General features: G+C 40.8%; 1 protein-coding gene across 8 annotated transcripts in view; it reads right to left on the minus strand.

Moving 5' to 3' along the window:
* Positions 1-22335, minus strand: part of mpp7a (MAGUK p55 scaffold protein 7a) — a 467172-nt gene that overhangs the window by 289224 nt on the left and 155613 nt on the right. For 2 of the 8 annotated variants that reach the window (XM_080211709.1, XM_080211674.1), the window contains one exon: positions 8351-8428. The exons of the other annotated variants lie outside the window; for them this stretch is intronic. The gene's annotated coding sequence lies outside the window, so the exon portion shown is untranslated. The remainder of the gene's footprint in view (positions 1-8350; positions 8429-22335) is intronic. 8 annotated transcript variants of the gene reach the window in all.

The following is a 22335-nucleotide window of genomic DNA, read 5'->3' on the forward strand; positions in this document are numbered from 1 at the left end:
ATGGTGGTTAAGAAAGCAGAAATGTTGCTAGAGGTTATCAAGAGCTTATGCAACAACTTTGTAATTCAATGCTTGGGCTCCAACTGGAGCAAAACTAAAAATGCTGGAAATAATCAGTGGGTCAGAGAGCATCTGTGGAGAAAAGCGGAGTTAACAGGGAAATTTTCCGACCTCATTGTGCAAATCACGTCAATCCCAGAAAATTGCGTGATGGCCCAAACCATTTGCAATCGTCCTGATCTCCTCCTACTGGGCAAACTGAATCACACCCAAAGTAATATTTAAACATGCTTAGCCCATTGGCCAGTAGAATTTCCCAGCTCCTGATCGTCTGGCTCAGTACAAGCCTGGCAAGAATCACCACTGGTCTCCATTAGCGGAAGCCAGGTGTGATGGCTATGCCAGGGGGCTCAGGAGCCATTGAAGCCCCCAGGTGGTCGGGACATAACTGGCCAGTGTATGGGAGAGAAAAGAACACGTAACTGGAAAAGTAATGTGTTAAGTGACATAGTGTGAAGAAGGATGTCGGGGTTAAGGAAACAGAATTTGCTACAGGCCGTATTTCCCCTGAAACTCCTTCCTAAATGCAGTGTACAGCTGGTGAATAACCTTCACTGTGCCTCACATTCAAAATGGTATAAAAAAGTAAAGAAACAGAAGAAGATACAGCGAAACAAAAATAAATCAGTGAGAAAAAAGCCAAAGAAAACAAAAAGAAACAGGACCACAAAAGCAAACAAAAAAAGAACATGAAGCCAACATGAATAAGCATGTTTGATGCCATGGAAAATACAATTTTTAAAAATATATTAACACAATATAAAAGCACATATGTACATAAATGTGAGAGAACAGAATGACAGGTTTCCTCACATCCTGAGCTGTCTGGAGAACAAAATATTTAAACTCCCCAAGTTACTTTCCATGGATAATGTTTTTCTGGTTCTAGGAACTTCAGAACCACAGTGTTCCAGGGAGTATTTGACATCTGCAGCTACGTTTAGCACTCTAACTTCCATCCTGACCCATTACCTTATTTTCAGAATGAGCTCACCAACATAGCAAAAACTGTTCTTGTTTCAAGTCTTTTACATATAGCTACTCTTCTGGAGGGGTTAAAGTTGCTTGCGATCACTAATATTCCTTGAGGCTTGTTTATTTTGTATTTTATTTCTCCAGTTGTTGGCACACAGTCCAAGTTAAATAGCTTACTTATACCAACATTATGCCTCCCAACATTTTTAAGACATACATTACATCTCCCTTCAATATTCCAAACAAGTCACTGACAGAACCTTCAATTCAATTATTTAAATGGTACTTCGAAGCTAAAAATTTCATTTCTTTCCAGTCAGTAAATGCCAACAGCGCATCCCTATATCACGCATCGTCCACTGCCTGAGGGTCAGCAGAGGGCCTTCAACAGTATGCGCCTTGTAACACTGAACATAGCAAGTAATACAAACTTGGCACAGTAGCACTGATAACCAACTTCTAGTTATCTTCTTGACAGCACATAATATCCCAAATCTTTAGTTTTTTAGTTGACTTTGTAGTTGTCAATTGACGCAGCTGGGGATTAAAACAAGCAAGAGGAAACAATGTTATTGAATTTAATTTTAAGTACCAGCCAGCTTCAGGAAGTTTAATAAAAAGTTAATTAGCCTAAAGTAAACTGTTGAAAAAAATGAGAAAAATGGCCATGGTCCAATCATGGAAGCACTGAAACAGCAGATGACAAGTGGAAAGATTGGTACATTTCCATTGTTTCTTTCAGTCAGCTCTGTGGTAATTAGCCACAGACCACAGAAGAACATAGGCATCGCCCTGCACTAGAAACACTACTGGTTATATGTAGCTTGAAGGACACCACTCAACAAGCACAGTAGTAGGAGGGATTACGATTTAGAGGGAGGAAAGCTGCAGCATGCTACGGTGCAGAGGGACCTGGGGGTCCTTGTGAATGAGTCACAAAAACCCAGTCTGCAGGTGCAGCAGGTATTCAAGAAGGCGAATGGGATGCTGGCCTTTATAGCGAGGGGGATAGAATATAAAAGCAGGAAGGTCTTGCTGCAACTGTACAGGGCACTGGTGAGGCCGCAGCTGGAGTACTGTGTGCACTTTTGGTCACCGCACTTGCGCAAGGATATTTTGGCCTTGGAGGGAATGCAGAGGAGGTTCACTAGGCTGATACCGGAGATGAGGGGGTTGGACTAAATAGACTGGGTCTGTACTCGGAGTTTAGAAGAATGAGGGGGGATCTTATAGAGACGTATAAGATAATGAAAGGGATGGATGGGGTAGAGGTAGAGAGATTCTTCCCGCTCAGAAAGGACAGCAGGACTAGAGGGCACAGCCTCAAGATAAGGAGGGTGCAGTTTAGAACGGAGTTGAGGAGGAACTTCTTCACTCAAAGGGTGGTGAATCTCTGGAATTCTCTGCCCGTTGAAGTGGTGAAGGCTACCTCGCTAAATATATTTAAGACACGGGTAGATAGATTTTTGACAGACAAGGGAATTAAGGGTTATGGGGAGAAAACAGGAAAGTGGAACTGATCCACTTCAGATCAGCCATGATCTTATTGAATGGCGGAGCAGGCTCAAAGGGCTAGATGGCCTACTCCTGCTCCTATTTCTTATGTTCTTATGCAAGACAAGGCTTCCACGAACTACGACACTCTAGTCATCTAAACTAAATGAATTTAAAATTAAGGAGCTTGGATTTACCGAGCATGTCTACGTTTGTGAAGATACGTGGCGGCTCATATCTGCCACATTCTGTGGGGGGATCTGACACTGATTCGACTGGTAGACCATCTCCTACCAATGGCCCCAAAGATCACTTTTCTTCTTTTATTGCAAGCTGCTCATCCCAGGGATCCACAAGGGTCCTGTGCAGCATCTCTCAATCCTCAACACATTCTATATGGACATGATATGATTGATGCTCTCCCCAGTGAGGCTCGTAATGGATGAAGCTAGCAATTGCTAGAATTTCTGGGATTCGTGGCAATCTCCAGCTTTCTGCACACATGAATCTTTTAAGAACTCTCTGGCAGCACCCCCGATCTTCATTAACAGGAAAGGGTCACACTCCATCAATGTTGAGCTAGTCTGCAATTATCAGAAGCAGATCACGCATGTTTCTGCCAAGTAGTCTGGCAGTTCCCCTGTCTCCTACATGCTGAGTCACTCTCAGGTAGCATAGATATTTGAAAGGCAGTGGCACATTCTGGAGTACCTACTGAAGAGGTAGTTCTTGATTAAGGACTGTTTGCTCAGGATTATAGACAAAATGATGGTAACGTTAAAGTGTGCGTTGAGACATTCAATGATAGTGTCTCTCCATTAAGAGTGCGAGAGATCCCCGAGTAGTGCAACCCTTTTAGCGCCTGATTACATTATGTGTGTGAGAATTTGGAGTCAGCAGAAGGTCGATTTAGCCAGGCTGAGTGGATTAAATTATTTATCCTTCTCTTGCATTGTAGGGTGTTTCTTTTTTGGGTCCCAATGGCATAGACCTCCACTGCAATCCTATCCCAGACTGGCAAGGCTATTTTGCTTGTTCTCCTGGCTCCATTCCCTGGAAGGGGGTAGCACACAGGGTTTGCCAACTGAGTTGAGAAGAGCCTCGAGGAGTTATGGCTTCTTTCTCCTGGAGGCCATCTCGGGTGTGTCATACCAGACAGTTCAGCTGCAGACAGCGAATGTATGTTCAGGTGACATTTAAATATGGCACCAGGGCCTTCAACCCAGCAGGTGGCAGTGGACTATATGAATCAATGCCCACTTCCCCGCAATACAATTTGCAGAGTGGCATGCAAATGAATAATTAATAAGGTTCCAAGCATACAATTAAGTGTGAGAACCTAACCCGCTACCCAATATGAAAAGCAGTGCTTATCACTCCCGTCACTACATTTAATCTCTAGAATGAAAAATCCTGCCCATAGTTGGATTGGGCAAAGTAAAAAGTACTTTTACCGAGAATGCAAGGTCAATGGGTGACACGGTGGCACAGTGATTAGCACTGCTGCCTCACAGTGCCAGGGACCCAGGCTCGATTCCCGGCTTGGGTCACTATCTATACGGAGTCTGCACATTCTCCCCGTGGCTGTATGAGTTTCCTCCAGTTTCCTCCCACAGTCCAAAAAATATGCTAATTAGATGCATTGGCAATGCTAAATTTTCCTTCACTATACCCGAACAGGCACTGGAGTGTGGCAATTGGGGGATTTTCACAATATCTTCGTTGCAGTTAAAGTAAGCCTACTTGAGACACTAATAAAAAACTTAAAAACAATAGAGGTACGAAATGTGTATTTTGCCTTGTTTGCATTGCCTTGTCTTCAGAGGAAAGTTAAATTAGTTTGTGTGAAGAATTAGATTGATAACTACAAGTAAGCAAATAATTTTGGAAACATTGGTGGAATGAAGTGAAAAGGGCACTGAACTGAAGGACTGCCCCATCTAGGATGGCAAGGAAAGTCAGAGGTATTACACAGCTAAACACGATCTTTCAAAGATCTTTGAACAAAGAATCTGAAGAGAGTTGACAGTGCTCGAGTTCTAAAGAAGTAAAGACATAAATAAGGTTAGCTGTCAGCCAAGCAATGGTGGGTTAGCTTGGGTGAGTTCAAGTGGCGATAATGTGTGATAAAATTCTCACCTGGCAAAACTTTGGTTCATTAATGACAGCAAATATGAACACTAACAGTCACGTCGGATACAATAATCGGGCAATTTGAGGAAATAATAGTGTGGACTGAAATGAATTCCCCTAAACGATGAAGGATAATGTTTCTTTCATTTGAGGATAATTAGGTTATGGGATGATTTATCAGAAACAGGAGTGAAAACAAATTGAGTAATAGCTTTTGGAACGGAAATGGATAAAATATTCGAAGAGGAAATAGATTTTTTAGAAAACGTTGCAAAAGAATCAGGGAACTAAAGCAAATGAACAGCTATTTGAGAACCAGATCACGGCTGACTCTCTGTGCATCCTAGTTCTTGGATTTTAATTCCATACTATTCAAGATATATTAAACAAACATATTAAATTTAAAAACTACTTTCCAAAAACTGGTAGGCAGGTTAATGTCACCCAGAACCATTGTTTTCACCTTTGTGCCCTTTAAAGAAATTATATATACACATCAAGCTATTTATTTAATTTAAACATTATGCATGAGGATAACACTGCAATTAACCAGGTCATAATGTTAAACAAAACAGGATCGTCCAAAGTTGAAGAAAATTAATCAAATGAGAACAATTCTAAATCATAACTAATGGAAGCATAAGGTGAATTATGGAAATTCAGGCAAAGTTTCATGAAGATTGTCAGGATTATGGATTTTCCATATTAGAATTATATTGTAATACTAGTCAAAAATTTATAGCAAACCTGCATTCAATTCCTTAATGCCGCAACGAGATAATTAGTTTTTCCTTCATAGATCGAGAACAATGTCCAAATGCTACTCAGCAAACAGTAGACTGTGTCTTAGGTTAACAAGCGTGTATAGTACAATAGTGTAAAGGATTAAATATGGACTAAAAACTAACAAATTGATGAACACCACACATATGGTATTGGTCAAAGCTTCTGTACAAATCTTAAAACCGTAGATGCTACCAGCTTGTTCTACTATATGTGTAGATGTAGACTGCTTCGTTCTGCAATTACTTAGCAGTGAGCAGTTATGTAAACAAGGAAGAGACGACCAAAAACTCAATAAAAATGATTGTCGCATAAGACAGAGGCAGAGATAAATTATACCTAAGAGCAGGAAGTAAGTAGCTTAGAATCCAGCTAGTAAGAGTTTGCCATTCAAGACTAGAAGTTAATAAACTAAACATTGTCATTTCTTGTTGAATTTTACAAATACTGAATTATCAGTTTTAAAAGAATTGATTACGTATAGCATAAAACGATATACAATTTTTTGAAGTACTTCTATGGGATGCGAGCATTGCTAGCAAGATCCGTATTTGTTCCTCATTCCTAATTGCCCTTGAGAAGGTGGTGGTCGTGAGCCACTGCCTTGAATTGTTGCAGCCCATTTAATGCAGACACACCCGTGGTGCTGTTAGGAAGCTCCCGGTGATTCAAAGTGATTAAAAGACAGTAATTTGTAACAAGGTAGTAATTTGATAAAATTTCAAACACAAAGAAAATCACAATCTTGCTATCACAAAATCTGGAGATTAGATTATTGGTTGGAAACTGACAATTTGATGGGCAAATCAAATTGAGTAAAAGCCACAGAGTTTTGGCTGAATTTTTAACATGCTGCATTAGGCAGAGGCCACTACTTTGAATGACTCAGGTACATGCTAAAAGATCCCAAACTGAACTATTTTGAGACACTGATTGACTTTACACCAACATAGACAAAATAAAAGACCAACTTGTCATTCATCTCACAGCAATTGGAAGGATCTAACTGTGTACAATACCATTTATATATATCCAGCAGTAATTAGTTGTATATGTAGACATTAAGATGCGCTGAGATATTTATGATATAAATACAAGGCTTTGTGTTTCCATTCCAAGTCACATGCTAACTCCAGCAAATCTACTCCCCAGGATTTTGCCAGCATTCCTTCCAGACATGAGATGCATCCAGGTAGGCATGTGTGACAAGCCTAACAATCCTCCTTATTCTCCTCCTTTCCACAGGGAAATCCCTAGGTACCAAACAGAAACAGCTCGAAGTGACATAACCGAGGAGGAGGTTCGAAGTGTGGCAAAAAAACAACTGCGTCTCACTACTCTGCAGCTCTCCACAATGTTCCAACACTACACTGCTGCCGCAGCTATTTTATTTCCAAGCATTTCTACAAACTACTAAACCACCGCAACAGATGTCACACACATTACACAAAAAGGTTACTGTCCAATATTGGCTCTAATTCTGACGAATGTCCAACTTGCAATAAATATTATTTTAAAAACACTTCAAACAGAGTAATTTTAGCTGCAAATTCCTGTGAGGAGGAATAAATAAAGAGTGTAGACAGTAAATGATCTGAATTATTGACTTCTGTTGAGTTCACAAAAAACTGTGTACAAATAATTTCAAAGTTTGGAGTGGCTGAAAATAATTTGAATATTTGAAAAGTTATGAACTTTTGTGCAACATTTCAAAGTGTGAAACTTTAACAGTAGGCTTGAGTTGTGAAAAAACACTTCGCAAATATGCAAGTTTCATTATATGGAAACAACTTGAATTCTGGCGATCTGAGTATACTTGCACACTGGGGCTCAATCACAGCAGAGAAGTAAGAGATTCCAAATACATCAACCTTGAAGCTCGGATCCAAATTCCAGTCAGTAAATTGCTGTCCAGAAGACTGAGAACCCATGCCAGGAGTGGCACAAACTCAGCCGGACAAGAAACCAGAACAGAACTTCACATTCCAAGAGGATTAGGAGTGCTGAAATTTGCATTAGAAACTGCATATCAATGTAGGCTGACAGATTAATCAAGGATTAGGGATGGAAATTACAGGCCTTCCAATTAAGAGACCATGCACACCAACTACAGTTAATTAACCAACCCAGATTGAGTGTACAATTACTATAATCCAAATTGCTGCTTATAACGTTCAGAAGCAATAATCACGGGGTTCTGAGCCTGGCTGGAAATACAGTTCTTTGAGGTATTGCAATCGTGGGGTAGAAAGATTACAACATACAATGTTGCTAAATACTTCTAAACCATTTCAAGAACAGTGCTTTTGAAGGATGAACAGACATCATACAAAAGGTACCCAGGTGAAAACAGTAAATGATGAAGTAAAACAGAAATAGAAAAGGCTGGAAAATCTCAGCAGGTCTGACTGCATCTTGCAGAGAGATTAGAACTAACATTGAGTCTGGATGATGCTGTCAGACCTGCTGAGAATTTCCAGCATTTTCTGTTTTTGTTTCAGATTCCAGCATCTGCATATTTTGCTTTTATAATGAAGAAGTGAAATGTTTCATGTATTAAAGCAACTAGAGAGGAGGAGTGGGTGGCTATGTTGAAAGAGAACACAAACTTCATCCGGCTTTATGTTCCTGAAAACTGTTTCAAGTTATTTGAAGAATTAAATTGCCAAGTAGAAACTGCTGAAGTTCCCTGTGCAGCAGTCAAATGGCTTTTGCACTGCAAATGTTACACTTGCCACATCTGGCGGGATAACAGCAAGGTCCTTAAAGTAGAAGGTTCAGGAACAAATCACATCCAAAATAATCATTAAATGTGTGAATGGACATTTTGACATACAGGGGTCAAAATACGCACATGCATCTGTTCGTTCACAAAGGCTTTGTAAAGTATGTGAGAAGTACTTACTTGAGGATACCATTCCAAAAACCTCCCCACTGTGGTGCTGCCGCCAGTTTACCTTGTACATGGACTTCTTCCCCCAATCTGACAAAAACATCAGCATCAGTATACATTTATCAGTCACCAATCCCCAAACTAACTTTAATCATTATCTATATTATACTACTGCAGACATTTTTAATGGCAGCATTTTCAATCATAGGTCGAGGATGCTTATACTTCCGTGCAAGCCATGAGTGTGTTTAAACAAACTACCGTAGTTGACTGCAGGTAAAATACATGTCTATTGATGGATGAGGTCCTGACTGAACCATTCAGCAGAGGAGATCAGCCACCCTTTGCACCCATGCCTGCTTTTCAAAAGAGCTATCCAATCGGCCTTGCCCCTCTGATCTTTTCCCTTAGTTTTATAAATTTTTCCTCTTCAACTGATTTGAAGGGGTGTAGCATGTGGATAATGCGTTAGAGGACAGATAAGGGCATAGGTTTAAAGTGAGAGGGGAGAGATATAAAAGGGTACAGAGGGGCAATTTTTTCACACACAGGCTGCTGAGTGGGATGAGCTGCCAGAAGTAGTAGTACAGGCAGGTGCAATTTTGTCCTTTAAAAAGGAATTTAGACATTTACATGGGTAAGATGGGTATAGAGGGATATGGGCCAAATGCAAGCAAGTAAGACTAGCACAGTGGTTTAAAAAAGGGCAGCATGGACAAGTTGGGCCAAAGGGCCTGTTTCCACGCTGTGAACCTACATGCCTCTAGGTACATCAAGGATTGGGAATGTCAAGCAACATTAGAATAAAGAGTAACTCAAACATAAACCATGGATCAGGCACAGGTGAAATACATGGGAGACTAAGACGGGTTTGGATTATATGGAGAGTGCCAGAAAAGATTCATGAGCTGCATGGCAAAAGTAGGGGTAATTACTTTGATCTGGCTCATAAAAGGGGAATATTAGAAACTTAACATTTTAAGCAACATTGTATTCAGAAAGATTGGTGTGGTGGGGGCAAAAGAGAATAAGTTGTGATGGAATGGGAGTGTTGACCAAAGGTACCGTGCTATATTTGATCTCAATGATGTGAGATACAGCATTGGAACCTGAAACAGGTGCCATTTCCAGGAATTGGACAGCCAGCCAATTCAGAGGCGCAGAGATCGTCTAAGCAACCAGATAATAAAAGCCGAAACATGGCTGATGTTGGAAACCTGAAATAAAAATAGCAAGTTCTCACAGTCAAGAAGTGGAAGATAAAAAAAATACATTTTTCAGTTGGACTACTTCATAAAGTCATTTTTTTTCCTGTGCTGTTAAAAATTGTTGAGCTAATAAATGGTTCAGCCAGTCACCTACTGCCTTGCAGCAATTTCAAGGTCACCATGGCCACAGGGACGGGGCGTCAAGTCCAGCAATTGCCAAACAAAGGGAAACCGTCGCAAGTCGTAATTTCCCACAATGTTGTTAATGGCCAAAGTATTACCAGTCCCCTCACAACAGTTCTGACAAAAAGAGCGGCAGATTCCAGGGTCTCCAAAAACATGAGGAATCCTGACTCTAATTAAGCACCTAGATACCAAGCTTGGGAATATATATCTTGTGTCAACATCAAGGAGCGATGTCACATGCTCGCCTAAGCTGCACTGGGATATTGTCTGTTGGAACTGACCTCAGTAAGGAGTCTGACAACACGAGGTTTAACACCAGACTTCTTACTGTGTTTATCCCAGTCCAACGCTGGCATCTCAAGCAGTTCCTGTTTCACTTCCAAAGTGACCAGGAGTTTAGGCAACAGCCTGCAATGTCTACCATCAAGCCGGTCGCAGCAGAAAGACTTGGCTTCCTCAGTAAACCTGTCAATTTCCAGAACCTTCAAACTCATCTCTCCTGACTCTTTTAATGCACCTTCTTCTATCACGCCAGTCCCACTCCAGAAACAAAGCTTTCCACAATCAGCCAACCTCCCTCGAAGGGGAATATTGAAATTGACTTCAAATGCCAAACTTTGGACACATGTAAATCCAATATTTTTATTGTGGCCATGCCTTGAACCCTTTTCCTTTTTCAGGGCACAACCACAATAAAACTACTGGATTTACGTGTCTATTTACTGTGCAAGCATAAAATGGAAGTGGATATTGCAAAACCCCTTGCGCATGCTTGTGTGTGTACATGTGTGCGTACATGCATGTGCACATGCTTGTGTGTGTGCGCATGCGCATGCTTATGGGTGTGTGTGTATGCGTGCTGTGCAAGTCATTGATAGAGGATTGGCACACACCAAATTTAAGGGTTGGGAAAAATATGTTGCCAATTAAAAAGGCACAAATCAGGGGAAAAAAAAGCACCTGTTTACATAGCAGTAGAGAAGAGGAAAATAAGGGCACTTTCTTATGGACAAGAGGGAGTCAATTTAAAGTGCTGAAAAAACTCAATGGGCCTGAACAGCACCTGTGGAGAGGGCTCTTGGGAGACTAAACACAGAACACCTTCACTCAGTCTGCAAGCATGATCCCAACCTTCCGGTTGCTTGCCATTTCAATTCACTATCTTGCTCTTATGCTCAGATCTCTGTCCTTGCTCTGCTATAATGTTCTAATGAAGCATAATGCAAACTGCAGGAACAAAACCTCATTTTCCAATGAGGCATTTTACAGCCATCTGAACTCAACAACTTCAGGTCATAAATTTCAAGTTGAGGACACAGAAACTTCCCACGAACTTTTATTTATTTTATTGATATCTCCCTGAGCCATTTTGTTTTTTAAATAAAATCTCCACAGTGCAGAAGGAGACCATTCAGCCCACCAAGTCTGCACCAACTTTGACAGAATATCTTACCCAGGCCCTATCCCTGAAACCCCACACATTTACCATAGTTAATCCATTGAAGCAACATATCCTTGGACAATAAGGGGCAATTTCGCATGGCCCATCCACCTAACTGGCACATCTTTGGACTCTGCGACGAAACCAGAAAACTTGGAGGAATGCACACAGACACAGGAGGAATGTGCAAACTCCACACAGATTACTTCACTCCATGTCGGCGGCCATCTTTGGAGTTGGCCATACAATCACTAACAGAGACAGGATGCCAACTCAAGTGGATGAAAAATGAATGTAGGTGTGCAAAAGTGCAGCTAACATACAAAGGTGTAGTGCTAATGTGACCAGTATGTGGACAGATGGAGTTCCACAGCAAGCATGGCCAAGATGAGAAAATGGAAAGGCCTTAATCTTTGCATGTTTATGTTAAGATGCTAAAGATCTAACCTATTAGGGTAGTGATAAGGGACTTCAATTATCCTAATGCATTCTAGAAAAATTATCAGGTTAAAAAGGCAAAGAGAAAGAGAAATTCCTGAAACAGTGTACAAAAGGACTTTCAGTATTAATTGCCTAAGTCGCCCAAGGTTTGGTGGGCCAAATGGCCTCCTTCTGCACTGTTAGGATTTTATGATTGTTGTTTTACAATATTTCAAAGTTCGACATTTCTAGCCAGGACTTCTGGTCTCAATCTTTTAATAAAACTTGACTCTTCCATAAATCCACTGCTTCCTCATAACACTGGCTTATCAGGGGAAGGCAAGCCACATCTCGCTTTTCTCACAGGAATTGCTACATTCTGGTTAATGTTCACTTATACACTAAAAAGCAGGGACATTTCAACAGCTTCTCAGTATGTTTGTATCCGAGGGTCGGAGGTAATGCATAAATGAGTATGGGGGCCAGGTGGGTAATGCAGAGGATGCTTGGATGGCAGCACAGACAGGGTGACGAGTGGAGAGTCAGGTATTGTTTTTCGACAAGGTTGGACCGAAGGATCGGGTCAGATCAATGATTTGAAGAAAGTAGAGTAGTGAGGTGAGGTGAGGTGAGGTCAGGTCAAGGGGAGTTAGTGTCAGTGATTGTGGGGTCAGTTGTACACAAGATATAGGAGCAGAATCAGGCCATTCAGCCCATCGAGTTTACTCCACCATTCACTCACAGCTGATGTGATTCTCATCCCCATTCTCCTGCCTTCTCCCCTTAACCCTTGATCAATAAAGGGATCAAGAACCTACCTATCTCTGTCTTAAAGACACTCCTGTCCTCCACAGCCCTCTGTGGCAACGAGTTCCACAGATTCAACACCTCTGGCTGAAGAAATTCCTCCTTATCTCAGTTTTAAACATTCAGTCTGAGGTTGTGCCCTGAGTTCTAAGTCTCCTCAAGTGAAAACATCCTCTCCATGTCCACTCTATCTAGACCTCTCAGTATTCCATAAGTTTTAATTAGATCCCGCCCTCATCCTTCTAAACTCCATCAAGTAAAGACTCAGACTCCTCAACCGCTCCTCACTTGACAAACCCTTCATTCCAGTTAACTGAGAGTTAGACTTATATTTTTCTGTTTCTTGGGCAAACATCTAGTTAAGTCAAAACCATCCAAAGCCTCTGACTCTAATTCAAAGACCTTTTCAGAAGGTCCTGGGAAACGGCAATTGCCCAGAATTACAAACTTGCCAGGCAATTATCACAAAGTCAACGGGTGGGGGCTTCCACGGGGGCCTGGATCGTTTCTTGAGAAAAGATATCTAGTCTCCAACAACGCAGCGATGAGTTCAGGACCAATATGTTTCCCACCAACAAAGAAAGAATGTTCGAACAAAAGGGTAATTTAGACCGAAAACACTAAGCCTGTTTCACTCCAGCGATGCTGCCAAACCTCCTGAGTTTACCAGCAACTTTTGTTTTTCTTTCAGAAAGATGCTTCCATGGGAGGCGTGTATGGGAAATAATGATGACAACATCATTAGATACAGAGCAGTTATGGAAAAAGACCAGAAATAAAAATCACATGAAAATATTCAAATACTGGGAGGCAAATATAAATTATTTGCATTAGGTCCAGATGGACAGGAATTAAAGATTGGCAGTATAACTGGAAACGGCAACAGGCAGCCTTCAAAGTGAAATAATTAGAGTACAGACGAGACACATTCCCAGCTACCAGGTTTGTTACTCTCCACTTTTTTGAAGAGTGGTGCAATATTTGTGATCAGCTGATTGTATGGCAACACTCCCATATCAGAGGAGAATTAGGAGCTAGTGGCAAGAGTCTCCTGCAATTGCCATCCTTGTGATCAAGTGGAAAAACTTTGAGGGGCATTATTCCAAGAAAAAATTAATTTGCATTTGGCAACATATTGGTTAATAAATTAAAACCAGCATTAATTGGTTAAAGGCAAAGTTGTTTTTTCATGGAAGTCCAGAGACGGTTAGTGAGGGCAGTTCAGTCGGTATTGTACCTACTTTCATAAAACATCACATAATAAAGAACATAAGAAATAGGAGCAGGAGTAGGCCATCTAGCCCCTCGAGCCTGTCCCGCCATTCAATAAGATCATGGCTGATCTGTCGTGTCTCTGTTCCACGTTCCCGCCCTCTCCCCATAACCCTTAATCCCCTTGCCTATCAAAAACCTATCAACCCGCGTCTTAAAAATATTTAGCGAGGCAGCCTCCACCACTTCAACGGGCAGAGAATTCCAGAGATTCACCACCCTTTGAGTGAAGAAGTAAACTTAGCATCATAGCATCCTTACAGTGCAGAAGGAGGCCATTTGGCCCATCGAGTCTGCATCGCTCTTACCCAGGCTTATTCCATAACCCCATGTATTTACCCCACCAATCCTCATAAGCTACACATCTTTGGACACTAAGGACCAATTTAGCATGACCGATCAACCAAACCCGCACATCTTTAGACCATGGGAGGACACCAGAGCATCCAGAGGAAACCCATGCAGACATGGGGAGAATGTGCAGACTCCACATAGACTGTCAGCCAAGGACGAAATTGTGTTTCTGGCGCTGTGCGGCAGCAGCAGTGCTTGCCACTGTGCCTCAAAACTAAGTAACCATGAACACAGGAGACAGCACGAATGTAAAACTGGTTAAATCACGCACAGCGCAGAGTAGCAGTAAATGGTTATCTTTCATACTTAAAGAAAATCTTGCACATATAAATTATATATATTTCCTTCCAAAATCACGAAAGTTTCAAATAGAGTAAATAAGGAAAAATAGTTTCCAGTGGCAGAAGGGTGAGTGACCATAGGACACAGATTTAAGGTGTTGGCAAGAGATTCAGTGGCAACACGAGGAAAGAGTAAATGATGCAGCAAGTTATGATCTGGAATGCACTGCAGGAGAGGCTGAAACAAATGCTGAATTGTACTTTAAAAACGGGAACTAATTTACAGGGCTATATACAAGAAAGGACAGGTGAGTGTATCAAATTGGATAACTATTTCATAGAGCTGGTACAAATACAATTGGCCATTTGACCCCCTTCTATACTACTTCCATCTTTTTGTATTCTGAAATAGTAAAGTACATCACAGTCAACTACAGGCCCATACTTAAATGTTCTCAGTTTCAGGAAATGTCACCTCTGAAAACTCAGAATGAGCAATGCCGGCCATGACCAAAAGATTCACACTGCACAAACATTAACCTTAACATTATACTGAACAATAGCATTATGTTTCTACTTTTTTTCAAAGGCCAAACTGAAAGGTTCAAGTCCCATGTCACTGCCGGAGCATCAATCATGCAATTCCATATAATGCTGTTCAGCAGTGTATATTGCAAAGTGAGCCATGGCTCAGTGGCCATGCGCTGTTGCTAAAGCATGGCTATGCGTTCAAGATCCCTCCAGAAATGTGAGCACATCATCAAGGCATCATGCAGCATTGAGGAAGTGCCACACTGTCTGAAGTGCAATTCCAGTTTTTGGTCCATCGAAGGGGAGGCAGTGGCACAGTGACATTGTTGCTAGATGAGCAATCCAGAGACTGTGGGTCATCCTATAGGGGACCCAGGTTTGAATCCCACCTCAGCAATGGTGAAAAGTGAACGCAATAAAAATCAAAGTCCAATGATGAAAGATTTATCGACTGTCACAAAGACCCATTTTATTCACCAATATCCTTTCGGGAAGAAAATCTGCTGTACTCTCCTCGTCTGGCCGAAATATGGTTGGCTCTCAAATTGTGAGCAGTCCAAGAGCAATTGGACGGGCAGTAAGTACAGGGCCTGACAGTGATGGCCACATAATATGAATGCATAAAAACAGTACGTAAAGCTATATAATTATTAGAATTTCATGAAGGAGAATAGCATGTTGCACACTGGTTTTCTGAGTCTTTAACTTTTCTAAGGTGATCAGTGTCTATCATTAGAAGGTGAGAAGATACTGGGAATAAGTGAGAAGAGGTATTGCTGCAACAAAGGAGGAATCTTAGGCTTTAACCATGAGAGGATCTCAAGGAAAATATTGAAGTGAAGTAGCAAAAGTAATCAAGAACACCTTTTGAAATTAAACAGAAACAGAAGAACAAGGCATAGGGCAGGAGAACAAACTGGCCAAAGGCAAACTTGGAACCAACGTAAGGTAGTTCTTCTTTATAAAATGATGAACGTGTGAAATGAACTATTACATTGGGTGGTAAGCAAAAACCTGGAATTGTTTAACCATTGGATTCGAAAAGTGAGAGGAGAAACAGCTGGCTTGGTCTGGAAGGATGAGTTAAGATGAGGAATGGCTTTCCTTACACATCTATCTTGTGAAAAGCTGCAATTGAGTCTGCAGAATTCAACAAATAAAGCATTTTACCACAGTGTTTCTATACTAAAAATGCTGCTGGAAGTTAAACTGTTTTCTTCTTTGAACAATATATCCTTCTGTTCTGCATTTGAACATGGTGGACACAGGAAAATGATTTACAAGGATGCATCGAAAAAGTGTTCCAATAGCATTACGGATGACTGATTGGGCTTCAAGCAATGTCGGCTAATACGCAAGCCAAACCATGAGTCAAGTGTTGCAAATTGGAAATTTAAATGTGATCAATTGTATTTTGAGGAATAAATGAAATAAAAATGATGTCTGCCAGTCATTTAACATAGAACCCCAACTCTATACCTCTCAGGTATTTAATTCTGCATGCCTCAGTTGGAGAAATGGTATGATGAAAATCAAAACCTGAACGTAGTCGTGAGCCTTGTTACGGGGTGCATGCCTGGAGGGTCATTTGCCCAACGTGGTGGGAGCATGTAAATCCTAGGGCTGAGCATGGATTTTTCCATCAGAATCAATTCGAGAGCTGAATGAAGATGACTCATATTGAAGCACACTGTACATAGTTAATAAATAGCTGTTGTTGTTAACCTAGTGGTTGCCAATCATTATGACTATCACATTGGCGACAAGGAAATCGGTAATATTTCAAATTATACTAAGTGCAAAGGAGGTCTCAGTTGAAACAGTCATCTTAATTCCACTCAGGTCTAACCTGCAAAGAGGAAATCAGCAAGATGCCTATCACTGGCAAGTTGGAACTATTTGATGTAAATTCCAATGACGGGGCACAGGATGTGGAGTATTTGCAATATTTGTTTCCAGTCTAATGGAATAGAAGAGGAGGATAAGAAGGTTATTGCTTACAGCGTGTGTGACCCAGATATGAAAATTAATCCAAAATTTGACATCCCTGGATGTTCACTCTAAACCTTTCACACTAAAACCTTTGTTGAGCTAGTAGATCATGTTAAGGGACATTATCATCCTAAGCCCTCAATAATCTTGTAATGATACTAATACAACTCAAATAAGAGACAGCTCCAGGAGAAACAATAGCAGCCCTTGTGGCAAGATTAAGACAAATAGTGGAGCATTGAGAGTTTGGATCAGCACTCAATGACTTATTGTGAGACCGATTAATGTGTGGTGTAAATGATACTGCAAAACAGAGTTATTAGCAGACTCAGAAATAAAATAGGTGCTGGAATTAGCTCTAGCAATGCAATGTGCAAAGAAGGACATCCACAGAGCTCCAAAGTATGGCGAGGTCCACCAGATTTGACAGGAAGCTGCTACCAGCAGTGGCACCAAAACAGAGGAAATTGGATTAAGCAAAAACAGAAACGATGAAGCCTAAGTAATTCAAAAGTGCAGGAAGTACAATCAACAGCCTAGGAGTCATGCACAGTGGAGAGAAAAGGTGGGGGAGGGTCACTCTCACAGAAGTGCTGATTAAGAGCAGCTGAATGCTTCATATGGAGAGAGAGCATAAAAGGCTCAAGTGCAGGACTAAAATGTGCTGCATCTGATAAATCTGGAGCCATACTCTAAACTTTGGTTTGTTTAATGCAGTTTCACACCCATATTGTTTTTTCAAACCCTTTGAGAAATAGTGGGGGAAGTGGTGAAAAAATTTCTCAACTGATTATCAGGTCATCAAACCATGTTGAATGTTCATTCCATAGCCAACAAGTCCTGGCATTGGACTCAAACATGAAGCTTTTGGTCCAGGAATTAGGGACACTACCACTGCACCACAAGGCCCCCTTCTAAACTCTGGTGAAAAAGGAAGACCACAAAGATTCAAACGCAATGCTGAACAACGTTCCTCACTAAACACAAGTTTTAGTTAAATTTACAAGCTGTGTGTGCAGTATATTTTCTCCTAAAATGAGGGCACAAGTCTATAACAGTGTTGCTGTAGTCAAGTTTGTGGCTAATTAATAATTTCTGTTAGACAACCCTAGGTTACACCATTTAATCCAAAAGCACAAATCTTAGACAAAATAAACTGTACACTATATTAACAATTTAATTGTTCCCATAAAGTTAAAAAGACACGCACAACTTTTGGATTATTGGATTCAAGATGGTCAATGCAGTAACCACATTTCTGTCAGTTTTATTTCCTTATGGATAAAAATAAAGGATGCAAAGTAATCAAAATAATTTTTACTCTACATGATTGGAAGTGAAGATAAAATTAGGTCTCTCCTTTCAAAAACTAAAAAAAAACACAAATGGATTAAAACACAAAATGGAATCTTGGGAAATCTCCAATACTGATCAATAAAATTCTTGCTCCATTCAATTACACTTGGGGTACATGAGTTCACCAGTTTTGTACGGGTGAATTCAACAAAAAGACTGGTAACACTCTTCTGTGAGGAACAGATGGAAACAATTTTATTGCATTGAGCAATACTTTGCACAAACACACATATTTAACTCAAGCCAAGACATATTTTAAAATCACTTCAGCAAAAATTTAGCCAATGAGATTTTTTAAAAACCTCCTTTAGCAAAACAAGGTAGGCTTATTATTTGACGTTTATGTTGTGCTAGACTTTTCAATGTGTTAACAGAAACAAAAAGCATGTAATGCAAGTCAATAAGCTTTCATTGCAAGCATACTTCAATTGCAAAACATTTCCCGTATTACTTGGTATGGAAAGAATCATTTTTTTTAAAAGATGCATTTTCATGCCAAAAAAAATCGATGTAACAAACAGCTACTGTATCAAATCTACCTGTGACATTTATAACTCCCAAAATACTCCTACACCTGGCAGTAAAATAAGAATCATTTTGAAAAAAAATTACAGGCTGCATCTTATTCTTGGTCCTGTGTGGCACACAATATCAGATTTATTTCATTTTCAAGTGTAGAAAATTGGTCAAATCAGCGCATGAAGTCTGATTTCCAACAGGCCCTTAGTCTCCTCTCAGTCTCCAATGCTACTAATGCCATCTAGTGGACATGTTAAGTACTACATCTCACATGACAGGCTGTCCAAACTATCCCTTAAACTTTCAAAATCTAAGATATCTGCCATAAAACCCCTCGTATGTAGTTCACGTAACTTTAACTCTGTTCACATTTAATTTGACAACACCAGGTTTTAGTCCAACCTATTTATTTGATAATATACTCACAAGCTTTTGGGGTTAGCCCCTTCGTCAGGTGAATGGAGAGTTCTGGCCTCAGACAGAGCCAGAACTCTCCATTCACCTGACGAAGGGGCTAACCCCGAAAGCTTGTGAGTATATTATCAAATAAATAGGTTGGACTAAAACCTGGTGTTGTCAGACTTTTTACTGTGTTTACGCCAGTCCAACGCCGGCATACCCACATCACATTTAATTTGCCATCTTGACACCCCGTTACGTATAAACCGTACAAAATCTGTTTCTTTCCTCATTTCAACTTTCTCAGATGTACGGCACCAACCTTAGTAAGGAAATAATTCTCTCAAAAATGCTCTAGAGTATGTCCTGCATCTCTCTTTAGAAGACTGTTTGCTAGATTCCTAGCACAATGGACACAAACTGATTGCTCCATCTAATGGAAAATCCCTTCTGTATAAGGATACATGGATGCCACCATTGCAATATGAGCTTTGCATCAATAGTGCAGTCATAAAGTAAATTATCAAAATCAGTCTCAGGACCACTCGAAGCAAAGAGCTTGATTCTACTTCAAAGTCATTTCATTGGTACCTCAATGTTTGTATTGGTGCCAAGCTTTGGTTTTCACCAACAATTAGCCAGCACAAATTTGCTGCAACATAAGAGTTTGTAGTTTTTAAAAAGACAAGCTGCAGATCTGCTTCTTAGCGTGAGGCTCATTTGAAGGGTCCCACAGCACCAACCATCCCATCAATTTTATTCAAAGATGGTCTGAATATTTCCCAAAAGAAGCAGCAAATAGTTGAGAGAAGCCAGGGGGACAAAAAGGGAACACGAGATTGCTTTGGCAGATAAGGCAAAGGAGAATCAAGAGCTTCTACAAATACATAAAGTACAAAAGAGTAACTAGCAAGAGAATAGGCCCTCTTAAGAATCAACAAGGATATCTGTGCAGATCCACAAGAGATGGCTGAGATCAAAAATGAATATTTCTCATCGATATTTACTGTTGAGAAAAGCATGGATTTTAGGGAACTTGGGGAAATAAATAATGATGTTTTGAGGAGTGTACGTATAACAGAAGGTGGTGCTGGAAGTCAAAGTGCATCAAGCAGATCGGGACTTGATGAAATATATCCCAGGATGTTGTCGGAGACTAGGGAGGAAATTGCAGGTTGCCTAGCAGAGATATTTGAATCAACAGCCACGGGTGAGGTGTCTGAAGATTGGACGGTAGCAAACGTTGTGCTTTTATTTAAGAAGGGCTGCAGGGATAAGCCTGGGAACATCTGTAATGGGTAAGTTGTTAGAAGGGGTATTTTGAGAGACAGGACTTCCTGGCATTTAGAGAGGTAAGAACCAAATCAGAGCAGTTAGCCTGGCTTTGAGAGTGGAAAATTATGTCTCACAAATTTGATTGAGCTTTTTGAAGGGGTAACCAAGAAGGTGGATGAGGACAGTGCAGTCGATGCTGTCTACATTGACTTTAGCAAGGCCTTTGACAAAGTACCACATGGTAGATTGTTGCAAAGGGTTATATCTCTTGAGATCTAGGGTGAGGTAGCAGAATGGATATAAAATTGGCTTGATGAGAGGATAGAAGAAGTGGTTATAAAGGGTTGTTTTTCAGATTGGAGGCCTGTGACCAGAGGTGTCCCTCAGGGATTACTGCTGGGTCCGCTGTTATTTGTTATGTATATTAGTGATCTGATGAGAATTTATGGGGCATGGTTACAAAGATTGGTGGCAGAGTAGACAGTGATGAAGGTTATCTAGGATTGCCACAGGATCTTGATCAACTGGGCCAGTAGGCTAATGAATGGCAAATGGAGTTTGATTTAGATAAATGCGAGGTGATGCACCTTGGTAAATTGAATCGGGTCAGGACCTACTTAGTTAATGCTAGGGCATTGGGGAGAGTTATAGAGCAAAGAGATCTTAGAGTATAGGTTCGTTGCTCCTTGAAAGTGGTGTCACAGGTGGGCGGGGGTGAAGAAGGCATTCAGCATGTTTGGTTTCATTGAGAACATTGGATACAGGAGTTGGGACGTATTGTTGAGGTTGTACAAGACATTAGTCAAACTACATTTGGAATAGTGTACAGTTCTGATCACTTTATTATAGAAAGGACATTATTAAACTAGAAAGAGTGCAGAAACGATTTACCAGAATGCTACTGGGACTTGATGGTTTGAGTTATAAGGAAAGAGAGTGGATAGACTGGGACTTTCGTCCCTAGAGCATAACAGGCTTAGGGGTAATCTTAGCAGGAGAGACGGAAGATTTAATGGTGCAAAAGGCAAAGACAGTGGTAATGGATGTGATAAAGTAATGAAAGATTCAGAGAAAGAGAGAGTGGTAGAATAATTTGTCTTAAAGCAAAAAGGTGAAAAACAGCACACTTGGAAAAACAAAGATAGAAACAAAAAAGAGGGGCAGGGAAGAATTCGCAGTGTTGGCAGAATTTATTGTTTGAAATTACTGTTCCTTGATTTTGCGTTGAACCCTGGAACCCTGCAGCATGCCAAGGACAGAGAGGTCAGTGTGAGAGCAAGATGGAGATTGACAAGGAACCAGAAGCTCTGGGTCGTGTTTGCAGACTGAGTGGTGTTGTTCTGCAAAGCGGCTACCAAGTCTGTGCTTGGTGACTCCAAATAGGAGGAGACAACATTGCAAGCACTGAATGCAATATATTAAATTGAAAGTTGTACACATAAACTAGTACTCCACAAAGGAGGAGTGTTTGGGGACTTGGACGGTGAGGACGGAGGAGGTAAAAGAGCAAGTGTAAAAACTCCTGCATTTGAGTGGGAAGATGTCATGGGGGATGCAGGTAGGGTGGTAGAAGAGTGGACAAGGATATTGTGGGGGGAACAATCCTGCTTTGGAATGCTAACAGGGGAGAACATAAGAATGTAAGAACTATAGAATATAGAACATTACAGCGCAGTACAGGCCCTTCGGCCCTCGATGTTGCGCTGACCAGTGGATGTTGCGCTGACCAATCTAATGACCCTCTAACCTAAACTATTCCAATATTATCCATATGCCTATCCAATGACCATTTGAATGCCTGTAAAGTTGGCGAGTCCACAACTGCTACAGGCAGGGCATTCCACACCCTTACAACCTGAGTAAAGAAACTAGGAGCAGGAGAAGGCCATCTGGCCCCTCGAGCCCACTGTGCCACTCAATAAGATCATGGCTGATCTTTTCGTGAACTCAGCTCCG

This window comes from Carcharhinus amblyrhynchos, chromosome 2 (genome assembly GCF_965287045.1).
Source record: "Carcharhinus amblyrhynchos chromosome 2, sCarAmb.v2.hapA, whole genome shotgun sequence".
In the NCBI taxonomy this organism is placed as follows: domain Eukaryota; kingdom Metazoa; phylum Chordata; class Chondrichthyes; order Carcharhiniformes; family Carcharhinidae; genus Carcharhinus; species Carcharhinus amblyrhynchos.